The sequence below is a fragment of the Schistocerca americana genome, chromosome 1 (assembly GCF_021461395.2).
Source record: "Schistocerca americana isolate TAMUIC-IGC-003095 chromosome 1, iqSchAmer2.1, whole genome shotgun sequence".
Taxonomy (NCBI): domain Eukaryota; kingdom Metazoa; phylum Arthropoda; class Insecta; order Orthoptera; family Acrididae; genus Schistocerca; species Schistocerca americana.
In genome coordinates, this window is record NC_060119.1 from 1,055,139,334 (window position 1) to 1,055,159,633 (window position 20,300).

A 20,300-nucleotide genomic window follows, 5' to 3' on the forward strand; every position below is an offset into this window, starting at 1 on the left:
TATCTTGGCAGTGCATACGTTACCGGTTAGCATTTTATGTTGTCTGTACAAAATTAAGACGTAATTCCCACATTCACTTGGATTACAGTGTTAGATTAATTAAACCGCTATAGAACTTTCTCTACCGAGTGCAGCTTCGTCCTCTGCCTAAGGTTTGGTTGGACTGTTACCATGGAAGCGTATGGAGTCAGCACGTAATTCGCTGTCACCAATGTGGGCTTTAGAAGCTAGAGCGTCTAACGTCCGAACACAAATGCATCATTGTAACTGGTAAGATCTTCTCAGCTTTTTGGAAGCATATAGTTTAGTTACAGAGTAATAGTTTGGTTTGGTACAACCAACGGTGGGAATCATTTTCCACCAAAAATACCACTAAATGGCGTACAGATCAAAAAAAGAAAAGGGAAAAGATAAAAGATAGCAGAAAACTAAGCTACAAGGCTGATTAAACATAGTATAATAAATAGTATTTGTATGAAATACGGCTGTAACAGGCCCCTTTCAATGTATGGGACTACCACAGACGTCAACTCTGCCAGTAGCCGGGATATAAGGGAAGAAATTACAACAGTCTCTTAGGTCAAGAGAGGGTACAACGGGTTTATGCGACCCTTCTCAACCGAATCACTACATGGATCCAGGCCGGACAGGGCGCATCGTCATAGTGATAAGTAGGCTGAAACTGCCAAGTTATTTGTAAATTTGACTCTATTTTGTAATCACTGCAATGACATCACACACTCTCTCAAACTATAAGTTTCATTTTGTTTCCTCCTACACTTCTCGACGCTCTACTCTTTTTGCCAGGTTGTGTACTGTAGTTAGCATGCTTCGCCACAGCTGCTAGACAGCTAGGAAAACATATTATGGCAAATACACTCCTGGAAATGGAAAAAAGAACACATTGACACCGGTGTGTCAGACACACCATACTTGCTCCGGACACTGCGAGAGGGCTGTACAAGCAATGATCACACGCACGGCACAGCGGACACACCAGGAACCGCGGTGTTGGCCGTCGAATGGCGCTAGCTGCGCAGCATTTGTGCACCGCCGCCGTCAGTGTCAGCCAGTTTGCCGTGGCATACGGAGCTCCATCGCAGTCTTTAACACTGGTAGCATGCCGCGACAGCGTGGACGTGAAACGTATGTGCAGTTGACGGACTTTGAGCGAGGGCGTATAGTGGGCATGCGGGAGGCCGGGTGGACGTACCGCCGAATTGCTCAACACGTGGGGCGTGAGGTCTCCACAGTACATCGATGTTGTCGCCAGTGGTCGGCGGAAGGTGCACGTGCCCGTCGACCTGGGACCGGACCGCAGCGACGCACGGATGCACGCCAAGACCGTAGGATCCTACGCAGTGCCGTAGGGGACCGCACCGCCACTTCCCAGCAAATTAGGGACACTGTTGCTCCTGGGGTATCGGCGAGGACCATTTGCAACCGTCTCCATGAAGCTGGGCTACGGTCCCGCACACCGTTAGGCCGTCTTCCGCTCACGCCCCAACATCGTGCAGCCCGCCTCCAGTGGTGTCGCGACAGGCGTGAATGGAGGGACGAATGGAGACGTGTCGTCTTCAGCGATGAGAGTCGTTTCTGCCTTGGTGCCAATGATGGTCGTATGCGTGTTTGGCGCCGTGCAGGTGAGCGCCACAATCAGGACTGCATACGACCGAGGCACACAGGGCCAACACCCGGCATCATGGTGTGGGGAGCGATCTCCTACACTGGCCGTACACCACTGGTGATCGTCGAGGGGACACTGAATAGTGCACGGTACATCCAAACCGTCATCGAAACCATCGTTCTACCATTCCTAGACCGGCAAGGGAACTTGCTGTTCCAACAGGACAATGCACGTCCGCATGTATCCCGTGCCACCCAACGTGCTCTACAAGGTGTAAGTCAACTACCCTGGCCAGCAAGATCTCCGGATCTGTCCCCCATTGAGCATGTTTGGGACTGGATGAAGCGTCGTCTCACGCGGTCTGCACGTCCAGCACGAACGCTGGTCCAACTGAGGCGCCAGGTGGAAATGGCATGTCAAGCCGTTCCACAGGACTACATCCAGCATCTCTACGATCGTCTCCATGGGAGAATAGCAGCCTGCATTGCTGCGAAAGGTGGATATACACTGTACTAGTGCCGACATTGTGCATGCTCTGTTGCCTGTGTCTATGTGCCTGTGGCTCTGTCAGTGTGATCATGTGATGTATCTCACCCCAGGAATGTGTGGCTAAAAAATTTCCCCTTCCTGGGACAATGAATTCACGGTGTTCTTATTTCAATTTCCAGGAGTGTAAGTAAATCATATACTAATTATTATTATTAAGAACTAAAGTAGGACTAGGCTATGGTTGGAGAAGAAAGAGTAGGTTAAGACTATCTCGTTGTATCCCACTTTGCTACTGGATATCGCAAGTTAGAGAACTGTGTAACGCTAGCCTGATGTCGTTGTTACGTGAACAGCAGACTGAGTTATAACATGCATTAGTAACGTATGCACGGTACAGTTGAGAGCCACTGCTCCTCAGCTGTCAGACGTGACGCTACACTTGCTTTACCGAAATATTATTGTTGCCCCTTTAAGGGTTGGTATGGGATGAAGTATACATAGAAGGAGACGCTAATGTCAAATTCAATTCATTCCATAGTAAATTTGTCTCAATATTTCGAAGTTGCTTTGCTAAAAAATTATACAGAAGATCTGTTAAAAAACACGCAATCCATGCATAACTAAGGGAATTAAAATTTCATGTAAGAGGAAGACGGAAGATTATATAAAGGCCGGAATAAGTCAAGATCCGATATTACTTGCATACTACAAAAATAATTCAATATTTTGAGGAAAATCATTAAAATGTCCAGAACTATGCACATCCTAACAGAAATAAATAATGCAGGTAATAAGATTAAAACTATACGGGAAATTGTCGAAAGCGAGACAGGACAGCCAGTCAGTGTACAAGACGCCATTACATTTAAACAACATGAAAATATTGTGACTCATAACTCACAAGTTGCAACTACGTTTAATAATCACTTTCTAAATGCGGCAACAAAAATAGGATTACGTGGTTGAGTTGAAGAAGAAAAAGAATATTTTAGAAATGCCATGGCACAATATTTTTAACTAGAAGTATCACCACTATCCATATATATTAAAAAAAGTGGATGGATGCGTGTGTGTGTGTGTGTGTGTACGTATGTTCCATATCTCCTTCTAAACCACTGGACCCATTTCAACCAAACTTGGTACACATACACCTTACTGTTAGGCAACAATCTGTGTGGGGGTAAGAGCTGCCTACCTATCAAAGGAATAGGACGGGGATGAAAAAGAAGCCTAGTCCGTAATGCGTCAGTTCCCAGACATTATTCATTCACTATTTCTGAATGAGTGCACTTATCGACTTGCAACAAACGATACAGATAATTTCAAGACTGTATGAAATATTTTTTCGCTGACAACCCCTACAAAATGATGAAAAGAAAAATGTTTATCGCTTACTACTTTTCCGCTGTTCACGCAGTAGAAATACCGCATGGGGCATGACGTAATAATTTATTTCTTCTTTACTACTGACTGTATTCGCAACACATGTTACAGACGGTATGCATATATACCACTGAATGTAAGTTCAAAATTATGTCAGTCTACGACCAATAGTTTCGGCCATATGATGCCATAAACGAGATGCGTGAAAAACTGTCGCATCATGCATGACGTTTAAATTTATTACTTCTTTGCTACTAACTCTATTAGCAATATATTTCGCAGGCTGTATCCACATATGCCGTCGAATGTACCTACAGTATTAAATGATTGTACATCATATAGTTCGGGAGATATGACCTCATAAACTTCAAGCACAAAGGCCAGACGCTGCGTTGTGCTGGCGCGGACGCACAGCTATAAACAAATACCTGGGCAGCGCCGTGTTCCTTCGCTAGTAGAATTATAAAAGTACGTACAACCAAAAGCGCATGTTGCGTTGGCACAATTTCAAACAGAATTCTGAGAAGCAGTTGCAACTTTATCAATAATGTCCTTAGGGGTATATGCTATGCATCAATGGCACAAGGAATTTTTCCAGACAGGTTAAAATATGCAGTGTTAAATTTCTTCAGAAGGAAGGTGACAAGGCAGGCTTAAACAATTATCGTCCAGTTTCCTTACTGACATTTTTCTCCAAAATATTCTAAAAAGTAATGTGCTCAAGAGTAGTCTCTTACTTAAGGGGAAACAATTTATTTAGCATATCACAGTTTGGATTCCAGAAGGGTTGCTCGACTGGGAATGATATTTACACATTCAATCATCAAATAGTACAAGCCTTAAAGAATAAAATATCGTCAGTTGGTACTTTCCGTGATCTTTCCAAGTTGTTTAATTGTGTAGACCACGTTGCTCTCTAAGAAAAACCCATTTTATGGAACTGATGGCTTTACACATAGCTAGTTTGAATCATACTTAACAAACAGAATGCAAAAGGCTATGCTAAAGAATGCAGACAATGTCGGAGGGTTGAGGGTTTTAATGACTGGGGAGAAATCACAAAGGAAGTCCCATAGGGTTCAATGTTGGATCCGCTCCTATTCCTTATACATGTGAATGACCTCTCCTAACATTCAACAAGCAGAGTTGTTACTTTTTGCAGTCGATACTTGTGTTATAATAAATTCCATCAGAGAGAAAGCAACGTAAGAGATAGTAAATGATATTTTCCAAAGAATCATTAAGCAGTCCTCTGAAAATGGACTCTCCCTAAATTTTGAAAAAAAGACCACACTATATTCAGTTCTGTACAACTAAGATAATCAGATGCAGCAGATGGGCAGGAGTCAATAAATAAGGTATAATGTTCTACATTGATGAAGACTACAACTGGAAGAAGCATATTACTGAGGTTCTCAAACAATTAAGTTCAGCCATTTTTGGTCTTGGTATGATTACTAGTCTTGGAAACAAACGAATTAACCTCCAGATATATTTTGCATATTCAGTAATGTCCAATGGAATAATTTTCTGGGTAACTCGTCACTGAGAAACAAAGTATTGATTACGGAAAAGCGAGCAATAAGAATAATATGTGGTTTTCGGCCGCGGACGTCAGGTAGGTATCTCTTCAAGGACCTAGGCATTTTCTATGGAGGTCATGTAGGTACCTCTTCAAAGAGCTAAGCATTTCAAATGCGACGTATAATACATATATTCGCTAATGAAGTTCTTTATAAATAATCGATGGAATATGAGAACAGTGATATCCATATCTACAATAGTAGAGGAAAAAAATGACGTTTGTTACCCATTAATGAAACTCTTATTGGCTCTCTTTCAAATTCTGAAGGTGGCAGGGGTAAAATACAAGGAGCGAAAGGCTATTTACAATTTCTACAGAAAGCATATGGCAGTTATAAGAGTCGAGGGACATGGAAGGGAAGCAGTGGTTGGGAAGGGAATGAGACAGGGCTGTAGCCTCTCCCCGATGCTATTCAATCTGTATATTGAGCAGGCAGTAAAGGAAACAAAAGAAAAGTTCGGAGTAGGAATTAAAATCCATGGAGAAGAAATAAAAACTTTGAGGGTCGCCGATGACATTATAATTCTGTCAGAGCCAGCAAAGAACTTGGAAGAGCAGTTGAATGGAACGGACAGTGTCTTGAAAGGAGGATATAAGATGAACATCAACAAAAGCAAAACGAGGATAATGGAATGTAGTCGAATTAAGTCGGGTGATGCCGAGGAAATTAGATTAGGAAATGAGACACTTAAAGTAGTAAAGGAGTTTTGCTATTTGGGGAGCAAAATAACTGATGATGGTCGAAGTAGAGAGGATATAAAATGTAGACTGGCAATGGCATGAAAGCGTTTCTGAAGAAGAAAAAATTGTTAACATCGAGTATAGATTTAAGTGTCAGGAAGTCGTTTCTGAAAGTATTTGTATGGAGTGTAGCCGTGTATGAAAGTGAAACATGGATGATAAATAGTTTAGACAAGAAGAGAATAGAAGCTCTTGAAATGTGGTGCTACAGAAGAATGCTGAAGATTAGATGGGTACATCACATAACTCATGAGGAGGTATTGAATAGAATTGGGGAGAAAAGGAGTTTGTGGCACAACTTGACTAGAAGAAGAGATCACTTGGTAGGACATGTTCTGAGGGATAAAGGGATGACCAATTTAGTATTGGAGGGCAGCGTGGAGGGTAAAAATCGTAGAGGGAGACCTAGAGATGAATACACTAAGCAGATTCAGAAGGATGTAGACTGCATTAGGTACTGGAAGATGAAGAAGCTTGCACAGGATAGAGTAGCATGGAGAGCTGCATCAAACCAGTCTGAGGACTGAAGACCTCAACAACAACAACAGTGGCTCACAAAGAATTTCAAAATGCAGCAAAAATTTTTTTTATCATTTTTCCAATAACATAAAATGTCTGACAGATAACAAAGCAAGTCTTAAATCTAACATAAAATCGTTTCTCCTGGACAACTACTTCTGTTCCAGTGACGAATTTCTATTTAAAAACTGTTAGCTTGGGAAAGCAAGGAAGAAAAAAACGAAAAAAGAAAAACGAAAAAAACTGTTATTAAGTATATTTGCATGAGTAGGCGTAAAATAATAACGTATTCATTAATGTTAAAACCAATCATGTATACATATCCTGTAAACGGATTCGTCCACATCATTTCTACAAAAGAACTGTTCAACCGATCTATGTAACATGTAACTAATAAACTAAGTGACTATCATGTTCTCGTGCATCACCTGACCCTATCATACTTACCAAACGACGTTTTAGTGGTTATCAGAGAGGACCCCCTTGTGTCAGAATGTCGCATGTATTAGGGAGTATTCGGTAGACGATTGACGACTCCGGTAAAGTGTGTTTGTTGTTAAATTGGAAGACTACTGCCGCCGAAACACAAGTTTCTATATTTAAGTCTCAGACTTTTAAACGTATCACAAATGAACACAGACATTACGCTCATGGCCGCATGGAACTACCTCGTAAATCGCGTTTAAAATGTCTCTGCGATGTATCAACGTTAAGCACCGGTCAGCAAACCGTCGCCAGCCATCCGTGCCTTAGACCGCTGCTAAGCCCTTGCATAACAATGGAAGGCGCCGTTGAGAGGAAAAGATGTTAATAGAGATACGAATTTGCACACGGCCTCCCTTTAGAAATAAGTTTTCTAGGCAATTGTGGTGATTAACGTCATTGTCACATGCTCTCACTTTCGTTAAGAAACAAAAGTGTGTTTAAACCTTGCTGGTAGTCTCTTCGTTTATGTTTGGCTAAATGGTAAACAAAAGAGGAACACGAGATTTTTCGAAGCACGAGATGGATATTCTTCTCGAACTGGTCGATGCGGATGCTTCCGTTCTGGAAAATAAAAGAAATGATGGCTGCCGTATAAAAGGAGAAATGTACAGTGTCACGTTTCGGTTATTATTATTTTTGTTTTTTCCTTTCTTTCGAAGACCTACGTCATTTAAATATAAAATTCATTAAATATATGCTAATCAACATATTTAATTTCCATTTTTATGAAAAATTCACATGTTTCTATTTCTTACTACAATACATACTGCATAAAGGAAACGTTTTCATTATAAACAGTCTTGAATTACCAGACTTTTATAAAAGACTGTTAATCATAACTTAATAATTAAAAAACTAAAAATTAATTTTTTTGTATCTTTTTGTATGTTACGCTGAAGGTAAATGCTCATGGAGCATGCAACTATGTTTAAAAAAAGTTGTATCCACCTGGAATCGAATCTAGGACCCTCATGCAGCAGACAGTCACACTACACCCGAGCCACACTGATTGTTGAATAACTTTAACTTTGTTTTAGCATATTAACCGTGGTCGTTAAACTTAGACAGAAGGAGGTTTCCTCGAGAATTTTTTGAGAACTGCAGCGAACTGCTTCGGAAGGCTCATATTTAAGATCTAAGCTTCACGTATCATAAAAATAAAAAAAGACCGATTGCCGTTTGATTCTCTTCCTAGAAAAAAAACAATGGGGTCTTACGTGGAGGAACAATTTAGTTATACTCTGATTTATAATTTAATAAACCTTCTGGGTTCATCTTACGTTTAGGATACGGTATACGATGCCTTGAGTCTTTCTCAGTACATCGAAACGCGCCGCCATCATACAACCGTATTCTCACAAAACGCTGGTCATCTAGAGAGAACCGTGCGTGAGCAACGGTAAAACTTAACCGCAGTCACGACCAGCGTTTAAGTTTGAACGAGGTCGGTGCACTACAATTTTGCGTTGAACAGTGTTAAATGCTGACTTTACAACGGTTGCATTTGGCCGTCGTGTTGACCGTTGGAAGCACAACTTACTCTTCATTGCATAAAAGCGTATAGTTCAGATGAGCATGTAGTCTACTAAAATCCATCTCCCTGTTCACACGAGTTTTGAGACACCTAGCTGTTAGTTACCGCTGCGAAACACTTTGCTGTAGGACACTGACATTTGCTACTGTCAACCGCTCCATTTCTGGCCGATGACCTCTCATCGATGAATGACGTCTGACTCTGTTATTCAAGCGGCCGAGCTCGCGTGCAGTTCTGTCAGAAGATTTACGCAAGATAATGTTCCTTGCGTAATGGAGTTTAGTCGCTTCTATCGCGACGGGTGATCGTTTGATCTTCACTCAGATACGAAAAGTGAGTGTACAGTTGTATCATTCAAGAAGCCTACACTTTTCATACTTGAAATATAAGTACTATTCAACAACAAAGTTAAATCAGAAGACCCCTGTACCTAGTGAATTTTAGAGTGACCTCACAGCACTGTAATCTGAATATTAGAGATGTCGATTTGTGCTCACCCCAACTCCGCGCCCCATACATCAAGGTATTCGGCACAACCAACAGACCCTTCTCTGTACGCGACTCGATGGGAAGCGATAGATGGTTTGAGTAGCTGTAGTGTAAGAAATTATACATCGTGAATTGGGTAGAAAAATGGGAAGACAAATGACGACTCCCAGCTCTTGGTCATCACCCTATGCACCTGAATTTGTTCAGATACCCGACCCCTCCCAATCCCCCTCCCCCGCACCCCAAGCTCTTCCATTTTTTCGTGGCATGAGACTTGGCAGGACGCTGTCGATATTTGTTCTTTGATCAGACAGGGATGTCCAAATTTGCAGCTCGTTATTATTTACTAGAGATTGTGACCACTTCGTTTCGACTTCTACCTCGTCATGGACGACAGAAACACAACACTAAACGCTACACACACATTCGTCTATAACGGGTATCTCCAAGCAACACTAATCCCAGAATGTTACGCATAGTTCAGGAAAGCTATTCCACTTGAGACATTTGAAGTACAGCGAGTGTAAAAAGTTTTCGGAAGCTTAAATATTTTGGGTAGAGCGCTGAAATTTCATTCAATACACACCTAAAGCGCATTTTTTAACTTGATGTGTTTTTTTTTGAAACGTGTAGCATACATATGGGAGGAAAAAGTGTAGCGAATGTACGGTCAATATATTTAACACCATGATAAGACGCGGAATTGATTCAGTTATTGCCAGACACGTGCGGGCACACACTGAACTTAAGACTTGATCTCGTTAAAATAATGGTGGAGGTTAGCAAAATATGTGTGAAAGTGTACGTAGGTACAGGAATAACAGAGTTAGGAAATTATTTTGCTTTCAAACGTAATAATAATAAGAAAGGCACAGTCTTCGAAATTTACCGAGCGTGTTGGTGCAGCGGATAGGACACTGGACATGCATTCGGGAGAAAGACGGTTTAAATCCCCGCCCGGCCATCCATATTTAGGTTTTCTGTGATTTTCCTAAATCTTTTAAGACAAATGCCAGAATAGTTCCCTTGAAAATAGCAAGGCTGACTTTCTTCCACGTCCTTCCGTAATCCGAGCTCATGCTCCCTCTCTAACTCTCTAATGACCTCATTGTCGCCGGAGGTTAAACTCTGATCTTCCTTTCATCTTCCACATTAAGATGAATGGTTCAAATGGCTCTGAGCACTATGGGACTTAACTTCTGAGGTTATCAGCCCCCTAGAACTTACGACTACCCAAACCCAACTAACCTAAGGACATCACACACATCCATGCCCGAGGCGGGATTCGAACCTGCGACCGTAGCGGTCGCGCGGTTCCAGACTGAAGCGCCTAGAACCGCTCGGCCACACCGGCCGGCTTCGCAAATTAAGTTGCGCATCATGCAGCCTATTGCGCTCAGTTTGAGTCGTAACACGACGTCCTGTGGCTGCACGAAAAGCATTATTCGACTTGGTGGCGTTGCTGTCAGGGTTCTTCCTAGGCATAATCCATAGGTAGCGGTCATCCACTGCAGTAGTAGCACTTGGCGGCCTGAGCGAGGCATATCATCGACAGTTCCTGTCTCTCTGTATCTCCTCCACGTCCGAACAACATGGCTTTGATTCACCCCGTGATGCCTGGACACTTCCCTTGTTGAGAGCCCTTCCTGGCACAGAGTAACAATGTGGACGCGATTGAACCGCGGTATTGACCGTCTAGGCATGGTGGAACTACACATCACACGAGCCGTGTTCCTGGTGGAATGACTGAAACTGATCGACTGTCGGACCCCCTCCGTCTAATAGGCGCTGCTCATGCACGTTTGTTTACATCTTTTGGCGGGTTTACTAACATCTCTGAACAGTCAAAGGGACTGTGTCTGTGATACAATATCCATAGTCAACGTCTATCTTCAGGAGTTCTGGGAGCCGGGATGATGGAAAACTTTTTTTGATGTGTGTACATGCATTTTAATTGACTTGAATAACAGTAAGATGATGATAATAATGAGAATGGCGACGACGATCTTAGTGAAAAAATTATACAGTATAGAATCTGAGGATCACGTTGTTGTGATAAAAGCTGAAGCTTGGTATAAGTGAATGCCCACTTTGGAACTGTGGGAAATATGGTGCGTCTATCATCTGTCATAGAAGAACGAACTATTCGGTAACCGAATCGTGTGTATAAACCTGAGTGACATCTATTTGCTCAGCAAGACGAATGTGCATTTCGTCTCTGCCCACTTGATCAGAGGCTTTCAATGAAAAGTTCACCGTCAAGAGGGCCTTCGTGTGGCCTCCAGTGTCAAGTGATGCCAGTCCTATTGCACACATCTGAGGCACTGTGTAGAGAAGTGTTAGGATCTTGGCGTCTGAGTATCTCCATAAATTATAGTTCTCTTTCTCAGAGAAGTTACACGGTCATGGGTCAGCATGGTTCGCGAATGCTCCTAATGCGTCACGGTGAATCGCTTCTGTCACTGGGACACTAAATAGGCACTATAACTGGATATGAAGTCGTGGTGGTAATTTAGTTAGTGAATGTTAAATTTTGACGTTACCATGTATAATTCGTGATAAGCCACGTGTCAAACGACGCTTTTGGAAAAGCAAGTTATCATTCTCACGTTCAGTACACAAGAATCTTCACATATTACGACGGGCGTTCAATAAGTAAAGCAACACATTTTTTTCTCGGCCAATTTCGGTTGAAAAAATGCTGAGTTTCTTGTGGGACATCCTGGAATAATTTCACTTCAGCCAATATAGTTTCATGAAGTTCCAATATGTGGCGGCGCTATGCGTTGGCTTCAAAATGGCGTATGGAACGGAGGTGCGAACCAAGCAGCGAGCTGTCATTGAGTTCCTTTTGGCGGAAAACCAGAGCATCGTGGATATCCATAGGCGCTTGCAGAATGTCTACGGAGACCTGGCACAGAACAAAAAGCCCGGAGAGTCATTGGGTGAGGTGTCTTGTCATCATCGCAGCGAGGTCGCGCAAAGCTGTCTGACCTCACGCGTGCTGGCATGTCGCGCATAGCTGTGACTCCCACCCTGTTGGGGGGTGCGGACACTCTCATTTGAGGTGGTCGGCGGATCGCAAACAGACGCCTCGTTGCTCAGTTGGACGTCTCTATTGGTAGTGCTGCCACACTCTTCCACCAGTTGGGGTACTCAAAGGTGCGTGCCAGCTGGCTTCCTCGTTACCTAACAAAAGACTATAAAGAGCAAAGAAGAACTGTCGGTGAAGAACTGGTTGCGCGCGAGGCTGACCGTGACAGATGATGGGGAAATTATTGATGCAGCTAGACGTTGGTTACGACGTCGAGCAGCAGAGAGGTACCATGCAGGCGTACAGGTTTTCCCAGTAAGGTGGCGTAAACATAGGGTTTTATAACCAAAGGACTGGGACATAATGTGGTGTATTGAAATCCTGAATAAAACCATTTTCTTTCAGTTAGGTTGTAAAACGTCGGAATAAACAGTGTCTGCCCTGCGTTAAAACCAGCCCTCTTCATTACACACCGGCTCCGTCGAATCCGCCCATCTTTCTCTTACCGTACAGTACCCTCCCTAACTAGCGAGCATAGCAGTCTGTTGTCATTGTACCCGCGACGTGTCTAGTGCGAGTGTAATATTTGAATGCTGAAGGATGAGAACTTGCTACTCGAACTGCGCCTTTTGACTTGTGATTTATCAGTACTTTATGTCGTTAAGACAAAGTGTAACATACAACTGAACGATGCTCTATAGAGACGAAAATAAGAGCAAGGCAGCGTAAAAGGACACCTAACAGTCTCAGTATAATAAACGATATGTCAAATAGGGTCAGCAGCGCTATAAGATTTTTCGCGGATGATGTTATTATCTACACTGAGGTGCCGTCGTAAGAGGATTGTAACGAAATACAGAAAGGCTTGAACTTAATTTATAAAAATGACAACTCTCAATAAATGTGGATAACTGTAACATAAGGCCTATGACGAAGGACCTATAGTATTTGATTGTGAGATAAGTAGTAAATATCTTAAATGCGTAACATCGTGTAAGTGTTTAGGAACAATACTAAAAAGTGAATTGAAATGAGATTATCGCGTAAAATGAGCAATTGGAAACACGGCGAATTCTATCGTTCCAGTGTTTCGTGTTCTTACCAAGTGAGGATTGTAACAGGTGTCGAAGATATTCAGAGACGCTTTGTAAGTTTCGTGAATGGGCGATGTAATTGAAACGAAAGTGTAACAGGATTGCTCGAGGGATATAAATGGGAATCCTTGGGAGAAAGACGACGACAGTTCTCGCGAAACCCAGTTGCGTAAATATAGAGCACCCACATTCAAAGAAGACTGTGTGACCTTCCTGTTGCAACTGTTGCATATTTCCTGAAGGTTTAATAGAAAAACGTAAGAGATTACCGCATGTTCCCTCTAAACACGAATGGAACTGGAAAGAAAACCGTTAAGAGTAGTCGGAAGCATCCTCCACGGTGCACTGTACAGTGGTTTGTGGAGTGTGTATTTAGATTTAGAAGTCAGCAGTTCAGCGTCCTGCCAGGATCTACATTGCCTGAGAAAAAGGTGGGCAACCACAAGGGGAGGAGGAACCGAAAAAAAAGTCACTGGTTGAGACGGTATGTGAAGTTATCCAGTGATTACAAAACCGAGTTAAATTTACGAACTTGAGAGTACCAGCAAACTTATCTGCATGAGGCTGCACACCCTTGGCCTTGATATATTCACTGATTGGCTTGGGAAGGGTCTCATAAAGTCGTTCCATCCTCGCACTAGGCAAGTTGGACCAAAACCGTCGTAACTGGTCCTTGATGTCTTCAACACTGGCACTGACATGAAGGTGATGTCGGATCTGATCCTACAAATGTTCCGTAGGGGACAAAACTGGAGATCTTTCTTGCCTCGGGAGTACCTCAACACCACGGAGACAGTTCATAGAGAGATGTACCGTGTGCACGACCATTGCTCTGATGAAATGTGGCACCAGGATACTGTCGCACAAGAGGATTTGGATGACGCACTTTTATGCCGTCATAATGTCCTCAGTCATTACCAACCATGACATGAAGTCATACCTGATGGTCCCCCATACCATGCCGCCAGGAGTAACACTGTCGTGCCTCTCCATGGCATTGCAAGGATGGAACCTTTCCCCAGATCACTGCCTAACCGCCGGCGGCGGTCATCCGGGGTAATGTAGAACCGCGATTCATCGTTGGACACAGTTCAGCGCTATTCATTTGCAGTCCATGCTTCCTGGTCAGGCACCACTCCAAACGCAGCCATCTGTATTAACGGCAGACTATGCAAAAAGGTGGGAATTTAAGGAGATGGAACCTGGATAAACTGATAGAACCAGAGGCTGTAGAGAGTTTCAGGGAGAGTATTAGGGAACGACTGACAAGAATGGGGGAAAGACATACAGTAGAAGAAGAATGGGTAGCTTTGAGAGATGAAGTAGTGAAGGCAGCAGAGGATCAAGTAGGAAAAAAGACGAGGGCTAGTAGAAATCCTTGGGTAACAGAAGAAATATTGAATTTAATTGATGAAAGGAGAAAATATAAAAATGCAGTAAATGAAGCAGACAAAAAGGAATACAAACGTCTCATAAATGAGATCGACAGGAAGTGCAAAATGGCTAAGCAGGGATGGCTAGAGGACAAATGTAAGGATGTAGAGGCTTATCTCACTAGGGGTCAGATAGATACTTCCTGCAGGAAAATTAAAGAGACCTTTGGAGAAAAGAGAACCACTTGTATGAATATCAAGAGCTCTGATGGAAACCCAGTTCTAAGCAAAGAAGGGAAAGCAGAAAGGTGGAAGGAGTATATAGAGGGTCTATACAAGGGCGATGTACTTGAGGACAATATTTTGGAAATGGAAGAGGATGTAGATGAAGATGAAATAGGAGATATGATACTGCGTGAAGAGTTTGACAGATCAATGAAAGACCTGAGTCGAAACAAGGCTCCGGGAGCAGATAACATTCCATTAGAACTACTTACAGCCTTGGGAGAGCCAGTCCTGACAAAACTCTACTATCTGGTGAGCAAGATGTATGAAACAGGCGAAATACCCTCAGACTTCAAGACGAATATAATAATTCCAATCCCAAAGAAAGCAGGTGTTGACAGATGTGAAAATTACCGAACAATCAGTTTAATAAGTCACGGCTGCAAAATACTAAAGCGAATTCTTTACAGAGGAATGGAAAAACTAGTAGAAGCCGACCTCGGGGAAGATCAGTTCGGATTCCGCAGAAATATCGGAACACGTGAGGCAATACTGACACTACGACTTATCTTAGAAGCTAGATTAAGGAAAGGCAAACCTACGTCTCTAGCATTTGTAGACTTAGAGAAAGCTTTTGACAATGTTGACTGGAATACTCTCTTTCAAATTCTGTAGGTGGCAGGGGTAAAATACAGGGAGCGAAAGGCTATTTACAATTTGTACAGAAACCAGATTGCAGCTATAAGAGTCGAGGGACATGAAAGGGAAGCAGTGGTTGGGAAGGGAGTGAGACAGGGTTGTAGCCTCTCCCCGATGTTATTCAATCTGTATATTGAGCAAGCAGTGAAGGAAACAAAAGAAAAATTCGGAGTAGGTATTAGAATCCATTGAGAAGAAATAAAAACTTTGAGGGTGGCCGATGACATTGTAATTCTGTCAGAGACAACAACGGACTTGGAAGAGCAGTTGAACGGAATGGATAGTGTCTTGAAAGGAGGATAGAAGATAAACATCAACAAAAGCAAAACGAGGATAATGGATTGTAGTCGAATTAAGTCGGGTGATGCTGAGGGAATTAGATTAGGAAATGAGACACTTAAAGTAGTAAAGGAGTTTTGCTATTTGGGGAGCAAAATAACTGATGATGTTTGAAGTAGAGAGGATATAAAATGTAGACTGGCAATGGCAAGGAAAGCGTTTCTGAAGAAGAGAAATTTGTTAACATCGAGTATAGATTTAAGTGTCAGGAAGTCGTTTCTGAAAGTATTTGTGTGGAGTGTAGCCATGTATGGAAGTGAAACATGGACGATAAGTATTTTGGATAAGAAGAGAATAGAATCTTTCGAAATGTGTTGCTACAGAAGAATGTTGAAGATTAGATGGGTAGATCACATAACTAATGAGGAAGTATTGAATAGGATTGGGGAGAAGAGAAGTTTGTGGCACAGCTTGACTAGAAGAAGGGATTGGTTGGTAGGACATGTTCTGAGGCATCAAGGGATCACCAGTTTAGTATTGGAGGGCAGTGTGGAGGGTAAAAATCGTAGGGGGAGACCAAGAGACGAATACACTAAGCAGATTCAGAAGGATGTAGGTTGCAGTAGATACTGGGAGATGAAGAGGCTTGCACAGGATAGAGTAGCATGGAGAGCTGCATCAAACCAGTCTCAGGACTGAAGACCACAACAACACATGCAAGGGACGGCATTTCCCTAGACTGGAAGCTGCTATTCTTCGAACAATGGCGCAGGATGACATAGGTTGTTTTAGGGAGTCCATTACTTGTTCTCGGAAGGCAGGCGAAGATGCGAAGGGATTCCGATGTGCTTCGTGCACAATACGGTGATTCTACCTTATGGTGGTCAGACGTGGTCGATTGGAACCTTGACGACAAGTATTCCCGTCCTCACGTTTCCATTCATTCAAACATCGGGCCACTGTCACATCCGAATATTCTAAAAATCTGAATATTGCACGATTCGGCTAAATTGAGACCCAACATGAGTCCCTTTTCAAACTCTTGTCAGTTACTGATAACGCTTTCTCATGTGACTCTACGGCATCACCAGGTCTTTCAGTCATCATTCAACATCTGACGCTGTTCACGCCCCACATATACCCTGCCAGGCCTGATAGCAACACTAATCACGGCCAACGTTATACATAACACTAAAAACAAACAATGCTGAGGCAGCCCTTGAATCTGTGAACGGTAGCCGCTTACGCACCTGCTGATGGTGTGTATGTGTACGAAGTTATATTGACATCAAACCACGTCTTCTGGTTGATTCATTCCTTTTGTCAGGTAATGTGTTATAACTTGGAGAACGGGAAGGTGTGAAAGATGAAAAATACAGAGTTAGAGTGTCAAGCTATTCAGAATTGGGTGCGAAAATTTCGTTGGTAGAATGTCTATTCAAAATCTGGTACAGAGGTGGAACTCTTCGTACACGTCGGTCGCAGGTTCTGAATATGTTCTGATGCAGCGCTGAAACTGGTGGCTCAAATAAAGTATCAATCGGAAATGTAGACGGCTGAAAGTTGCTGTAATTCGACATTCTACAGGGCTATTGAAAAACAAGGAGCAGATATCAAACATTTATTGGTTCCAAACTGCAAAAGATTGAAACACAATCTGTGTTACACGACAGATATCAAAACGATGTCTCATTTCCTGCCACATACAAAGCGGCTGGTCTCTCATTATGGAATACACAGCTTCAACAATGCGATGTAGCAGACTTTCAAAAGCGTCAGGCACAGGGGGAATAAAAACGCGGTCTTTTTCGTAACCCCACAGATACAAGTCATAAGATGTGGGTCATGGAGACCTGGGAGGCCACAGGCGATGAAGTTCATCTTCTGCTCCTTCTTTTCCAAGTCAACGTCCTAGAATAGTATCAAGTAAAGTTGGCTGTGCTTAGAGAAATAGGAAATATACAAGAAGTATCCTTTCTGGAAGGAAGTTGGTTTTACTCAGGATTCCAGTATGCCGTATTATTTCCAATTGTTTTGGATACAAAACCTCATTTTTAATATAATCTCCGTTCAATGTGATGACCTTATGCCACCATACTAGGTCTGCCTATATGCCCACTTGGTACCACTCTACTGGTTGAAGGCGGAGCCAAGGTTTGCTGCATCAGTAACCTCCACATCATCAATGTACTGTTACCCGCGCAGTGCACCCTTCGGTGGACCAGACAGATGGAGCTCTTTATGTTTCTCTGTTAGATGGCGAGGTACCCAGCGGGCACACATCTTTGAGTATCCCAACTGGTGACCGACAAAGACGTCCAGCTGAGCAGCGTGGTGTTCCATCGTGATCCGTCGATCATCTCGACTGAGAGTATCAGCGAGTTCCGACCTGCAGGAGCCACAGCTATATGCGCGCGTCTGGCACACGGGAGATCGGACAGGTCTGCGTGATCTTGTTGTGGTGATGACAGATGCCTCGCTCAACGACTCATCGCGCTTTTACTCAAGGCCAGGTTTCCGTAGACATTCTGTAAGCGCCCATGAATCCAGCGCTGCTCAGGTTTTCCGCCAAAAGAGACTCAATGGCAGCTCAATACTTGGAACGCACCTCCGTTACATACCTCATTTTGAAGAATACATATAATGCCGCCACTTACTGGAATTTCATGAAAGCATAGCGGCTGAAGCAGGAATAATTCACGATGTCCTACATCAAATTCTGCGTTTTTTTCAACTGAATGCTCCTCGTAATCCACAAAATGGTGACGTACCTCAAAACGAGTTCGTGTATGGCACTAACAGCTTGTGACGGCTGCTGGGCGGGCGGTCGCTAGAAATACCTGCGCTCCCATTCTGTCACCGTGCCTAAAGCGGGTGACGTGCGGGGCGATTGCTCTGCCCGGCCTCGGGGCGATCGAAACTAGCGGCCGCAGCGCAGCACGGTGGCCGGACACTGACCACCATCGACCCATCATGCTAAGCTAAGCACGCCTGCCCCGCTGGCTTCCGGGGCAACCGCAGGGTGCCGTGTTGCCCTGCAGGCGGCTGCAGCACAACACCACAACTGCCACCTTACTGTACAAGCACACTGGACGAATACCAGGAGACACCGAGCTGATACGTCTACATCTACATACATACTTAACTCCGAAAGCCATCATACGGTGTGTGACCACTGCCAGTCGCTTCCTTTCCCGTTTCATTTGCAAGTGAAGCGAGGGAAAAACGACTATCTACACACATCAAAAAAAAGTTTTGCGTCCCCCGGTTTCCAGAACTCCTGAAGATAGACGTTGACGGGGGATATAGTGTCACACATACAGTCCCTTTGACTGTTCAGAGACGTCACTAAATCCGCTCAAAGATGTAAACAACCATGCATGAGCAGCGCTTATTAAACGGAGGGAGTTCGACAGCGATCAGTTCCAGTCATTCCACCAGGGAGAAGGGACACGGCTCGTGCTTGTAGTTCAGCCATGCCTAGACGGTCAATAACGCGGTCCGATCAAGTCCGCATTGTTACTTTGTGCCAGGAAGGGCTCCCAACAAGGGGAGTGTCCAGGTGTCTCGGAGTGAACCAAAACGATATTGTTCGGACGTGGAGGCCATACAGAGACACAAGAACTATCGATGACATGCCTCGCTGAGACTGCCCAAGGGCAACTACTGCAGTGGATGACGGCTACCTACGGATTATGGTTCGGAGAAACCCTGATAGCAACGCCACCATGTTGAATAATGCTTTCGTGCAGCCACAGGATGTCGTGTTACGACTCAAACTGTGCGGAGTAGGCTGCATGATGCGCAACTTCACTCCCGACGCCCATGGCGAGGTGCATCTTTGCAACCACGATACCATGCAGCGCGGCACAGATGGGTCCGACGACATTGCGAATGGACCGCTAAGGATTGGGATCACGTTCTCTTCACCGGTGAGTTTGCATGTACCTTAAAAAAAACGGCTCTGAGCACTATGGGACTTAACATCTGAGGTCATCAGTCCCCTAGAACTTAGAGCTACTTAAACCTAACTAATCTAAGCACATCACGCACATCCATGCCCGCGGCAGGATTCGAACCTGCGACCGTAGCGGTCGCGCGGTTCCAGACTGAAGCGCCTAGAACCGCTCGTCCACACCAACCGGCATGTACCTTCAACCAGGCAACTGTCGGAGACGTGTTTGGAGGCAATCAGGTCAGGCTGAAGGCCTTAGACACACTGTCCAGCGAGTGCAGCAAGGTGGAGGTTCCCTGCCTTTTGGGGTGGCATTATGTGGGGACGACGTACGCCACTGGTGCTCGATACATGAGTGCCACCCTCCGACCGATAGTGCAACCATATCGGAAGCATATTGGCGAGGAATTCTTCTTCATGGCCGACAATTCGCGCCCCCATCGTGCACATCTTGTGAATGACTTCCTTCAGGAAAAAGACATCGCTCCACTAGAGTGGTCAGCATGTTTTCCAGACGTGAACCCTATCAAACATGCCCGGCAGATTGAAAAGGGCTGTTGTTTATGGACGACGTGACCCACCAACCACTCTCAGGGCTCTACACCGAATCGCCGTTGAGAAATGGGACAATCTGAACCAACAGTGCCTTGATGAACTTGAGGATAGTATGCCACGACGAATACAGGCATGTATCAATGCAGGAGGACTAGCTACTTGATATTAGAGGTACTGGTGTGTACAGCAGTCTGGACCAGCACCTCTGTATGGTGGTACAACATGCAATGTAT